Source organism: Populus trichocarpa, chromosome 1 (genome assembly GCF_000002775.5).
Source record: "Populus trichocarpa isolate Nisqually-1 chromosome 1, P.trichocarpa_v4.1, whole genome shotgun sequence".
In the NCBI taxonomy this organism is placed as follows: domain Eukaryota; kingdom Viridiplantae; phylum Streptophyta; class Magnoliopsida; order Malpighiales; family Salicaceae; genus Populus; species Populus trichocarpa.
In genome coordinates this window covers 4,824,952-4,830,017 of record NC_037285.2, presented here as the reverse complement: position 1 = coordinate 4,830,017, position 5,066 = coordinate 4,824,952, and the positions used below count along the sequence as shown (strand labels likewise).

General features: G+C 37.5%; 1 long non-coding RNA gene across 1 annotated transcript; it reads right to left on the bottom strand.

The window, feature by feature from the left end:
* Window positions 1-275: 275 nt before the first annotated feature.
* Window positions 276-4,997, bottom strand: LOC112326983 (uncharacterized). Its single transcript, XR_002981051.2, has 2 exons — window positions 2,211-4,997; window positions 276-1,344 (listed from the first exon to the last, which is right to left on the bottom strand). It is a non-coding gene; the product is annotated as an uncharacterized LOC112326983 (long non-coding RNA).
* Between the last annotated feature and the right edge of the window lie 69 nt (window positions 4,998-5,066).

Here is a 5,066-nt window from a genome sequence, read left to right as displayed (position 1 = left end):
CTTGCATCTTCTCTACTTTTCTTGATTCTAACAGCATGCCCCTTTAAACCATTTAAATCTGACTTTCTCATCCCTTTCTATTTCTTCCAACTAGGTAGCGATAACCTCTTTAGAAAAGTGGAAAAAAAGAAGAAGCAAGAAGTGTGCAAGAAACAGAGAATATCAAAGAAATAGTAAAAACCGTAATCAGTAAAATTCCATAGCATAAGAGAAAGTTATTCACATTCTTATTCTTCTTTTTTCCCTTCAATATTCATATGGTCCATAACTGTTTAATTCATAAATATGCCCACACACATACAGTGCTGGGGAATTTCTTCATTTTTGTTTATTGCACAAAATAAACAATGACTTAATTCAACCAAGTCTCTCCAGGACAACTTCAATAATCAAAAGTAGATGATTTAACCAACATAAAACATGGACGATCCATGGTAACATATTTATGTAACAAAAGTTCGGAAGAAAAAATTCTAGTTGCAAATCGTCATAGCTGCTTTGGAAAAGACCATCGAAGGCGGTGCTTTGAAACCAACTTTATTATGTTTGAACAAAAAATGAGAGGCAATCTGAGTCCAAAAGCTTCAATAAAAACTTATTATTGTATTATTGTATACGTATAGATCCCAACCACCAGAAAGAATGATTAAATATCTCCATCCACGAAACTTGCTTAGTGATAATACTTCCTTTTCTTCTTGTTTTTATGGCCTAAAATCAACTCAACAAGGAAAGTGGATACAGTTACCCTAATAAAACCTGGAAGATGCATCATGTACATATATCAAGGCAGCGCATCAAAGTACCAAGCTTCAATGTTATGAGTTCACAAGTTCTGATGATCAATAACAACTTTAAAAGGCAAACAAGATAAACACTTTCAAAACCAAAATTCTAAAGTTGAAGCATATTTCAAGAGAAAAGAGGCAGCTTACTCTCTTACCCTTGTGCAAGTTTAAAGTGTTTGTGTAAGTATATACTATATAGTCCCTCAGCAAAGACAGCTGAGAGGCACTTTCATCAGCTAGACTAGTCAAAATAGGATGATCAGCGAGAAAATCCAAGAGGATCCGTCAAGCACTTTTCTTAGAGACACGCATCTTTTATAAAGCCACATCCTTCTCAAAGGCAATAAATTTCTCCAGCAGATGTGAATAATTGGGGATGCATCAAATCAATCACTCAATACAGAGTTCAGAAGTTGCTAACTATCCCAAACCAATTAAAAAACACCACTTCAAGAAGATCAATTAATATATTAACGGATATTTATAAAGCCACACCTCCAAACCTCACGCACTTCATTTTCTAGGGGCAAGAATCCATCCTTTGTGAATACCGAAGCTGCAAGAATATTTGAGGTCAATGATGAACATTCCAAATAACAATATCAGATTCTAACATCTTTTTTTCTCGTTCAGCTCTAAGAAAATTCAACACTTGACACTTTTGTGCAGAAAATGATAAGCAAAATTAAAGATAACATTTCCAATCATGCTGCAAAAAATAATGCTTGAATCCAGTCAGCCAATTAAGATAATAAATGAAGTTCTCAATTTATTAGAAGTAAAGCCCTTTGCATTCTAAATATACCGTTTCCTGAAACCCAATTATCATGACCACCAAATTGCTCAACTAAACATCACCTCCTAACTCTTGTTGATTTAGATGATTCTATTGAAAGCATAAGAGGTCAAAACTTTTCCACAAATTTGTGCATCTTGTTGAGCTGCCAATTCTTACAACATAAATTAGCACACAAAATTGCCAGTGCACAAAATTAGCAGTTCATTGTAATTAATAGAAAAAACAATCCACTGAGATACACTAGAACTAGTCCCTGTGCAAGATTAAGTCCTTCCCACATATTTCTAGAAAAAACAAATTATGCTATTTCATGGATTTAACTGGCAGAGTTAACTAACCATTAATTTCTCCGATCGATCTCATTTTCCTTGAATCCACACACAATTAATTTTGTGCATATAAGCTGCAGGCCACAGAGAAGTATAAAGGCCAAAAATAGTATCACCCAACAAAGCAATTAGCAATTTTAAGAATGTGGTACCAAAAATAAACAAATTATTCACCCAACATTTGTTTGCATTTAGGACCATGTGTGTTTGTTTACAAATTAAATCTTATGATCGAACTCCCAAACTAAACTGTATCATAAAAAGTTAGAAGAGGTTGTTTCGCTATTTTTGTACCTTTTGCAGCTGAGCTGACATATGGCTGATGCACAACTGCATTTTAGTGGTCAGAGTTTAGCAGTGCACGGACATAAATTATTATGGATTTGCTTTCATGGCTATAAAGCAGAAAGTTTAGTCCTCTCAATATGCGAACCACCATTATATGGAACTTTATCAAAGAGATGTAAATTCTAGCTCCAAAAAAAATCAAAATCTATATTTGCAAGTCAATCACCAATAGCCGACACAAGAGTAAATCCCCTCCTGAAAATGATGGAAATGGTTCCTATCTCTGATAATGATATCTCAGCGCACAATCTGACATTTATTTTATTGCAGTATGACTGCCAGCACATATACGGAGATTCTTTATAATGTGAACATGGCATATGGATGGAGTTCTAATTAGACCATATGCTAAAGCTAGTCTTTCACTGTGGACCCACAACCACTGTTCCTTATCAACATCGTCCACATCAAGCAAAACAGAACTACAATCAGGAACATGACCTTCATTCCTGGCTTTCACGTTCAACCACTCCAGCATCCCCTTAATCATTTTCTGTGAGGATGTGAAATGTCTCCTACAGAGAAATAATGAACCCCACCGTGGTTCACAATCCAACTTAGGCCCGGTTCTTTCGTGACTCCTTTCCTTTTCATGCTTTTCCTAATGGAAGCCACATTTCCCCACTTCCTTGCATTAGCATATATGTTTGACAATTATGCATATGTTGCCTCATCTTCTGGTTCTATCTCAAGAACACGCCGGGCAGAGATTCTTCCAAGTTCAACATCATATGAACGACACAAGCGCTGAGTAAGGACCGCCACACCATAACACTAGGCTCAAATGGGATTTCCTTGACCAACTTAACAGTCTTATCAAGATGACCCAATCTCCCAAAAATCCAAACCATACATGTAGTGCTCTGCGCATGGTTCAATGCCATAATCTTCTATGATAGATTTAAAATAAGCTTGTCCTCTATCGAAAAGTCCTGCATTGCTACATGCTGACAGGATACCAACAAAAGTTACCTTGTCTGGTTTACACTCTGTTTCCTGCATCAATTCAAAAGCTTTTAGAGCTTCCCTACATAGCCCGTGCACAGAATATCCTGCAATCATAGCACTCCATGACACTTGATCACATTCCCTTAGCATGTTAAACACTAAACGTGCATCTCTAATGCTTCCACACTTGGCATACATATCTATCAAAGCATTTCCAACCACAGTGTTCTTGTCATAAATAGTTTTCACTAGCAATGAATGACTGTCTGTCTGGTTCCATGGCAGCAATACCAGAACATGCATGGAGCACACTAGAGTATGTCACTTCCGATCCCTGAACTTGGCATTCAAGCATATCTTTAAACAAACTCAATGCCTTCTTACCATTGCCTGCCTGCACATAGCCAACAATCACCCTATTCCAACTCACATCAGTACAATTTCGAGATTCCACAAACAGTTGCATTGAGTTCTCCATTCTTCCACATCTTGCATGCATGTCCATTAGAGCATTTGAATACAAATACATTTGTATCTAAACCAACCTTAACTATATGGTAATGGATTTGCTTCCCGAATTGCAAATCCACCAAGCTCGCAAATGCTTGCAGCAAACTAGCAAGCGTAATCTGATTAGGAAGCACCAAACCTTGCCTCATCTTGCAGAACAACGCAATGGTCTCTTCACTATGCTCGCTTTGGGCATACTGAGCAATCATAAAACTACAAGGAATCACATCACCTTTAGGCATCTCTTCAAACACACGTAAAGCATCATCAACATCTCCAGACTTAATATACAAGTCCACAATTCAACACCGAAAAAAATTCTTCCACATAAGATGTTTTAAAAGCATGTCCATGTACAGCCTTTCCAACATCAAACACCTCCAACGCAACACAAGCCTTCAACATACTCGCAAAAATAAAATTATTTGGTTTAAACCCAACAATTCTCATCTGCAGAAAAAACAAATGCTTCAAAGACTCTTCAAAGCACTCATTCTCCGCATAACAAGTTACCATCCCAGTCCAAGAAACCATATCCTTACATTCAATCGCATCAGAAACTTGTCTTGCACATTCAGCATACCCACAAACAGAGTAACAATCAATCAAAGCAGTACCCACAAAGGCGCAAGCTTACAAACACATGCATGGACACTAAACCCCGATTCAGTACACTCAGCAATAACAAGCAACTTCAAAACAGTACTAAAAACAAAAGGGTTAAGCTCATGACCTTCTCCATGAAACCTAGAAAACAACCAGATGGCATCGTAAGATCTAAAACGCTGATTATAACCTTGAATCAAAGTAACAAACGACACCGTATATCTCTCAGGCATTTCATCGAACAGCATAGCTGCATCTGCCTATGAGCCGTATTTTACATACAAAATTAAAAGAACGTTGTTCGCACACAAGTCCAAGAAATTTCCCTTCTTTATAATCTCACAGTGGAGAGATTTTCCGGTGGTGTCGTCACCCTATTGGATACAGCTTTGAAGTAAAGAACCGTATTTGTAAGTGTTGGTTTTACACTGATTTGGAATTGGAAATTGTAGTGTTTAGAGCGAAGCAGTGTGATCATGCGCTTTTGTTTTTTGTTAACAAAAAATTGAAAATGGTAAATGGAAGGAAGAGCATTATGTTAAACGGCTATGGTGGAGGGAGAGATACCCGGCGTTTTGAAATGAATGGGGTGACTGAGATCCGACCCCTAGTTCTGTCATGCCATTTGGCAAAACGTACTGTGTGGTCTGTGCCGTGCTGGGCCACCTCGTTTTTTGGCCCCCTCCATTATACTGCCTCATTTTATTACGATGTTTACTGAGCAATTTTTTGTTTAGT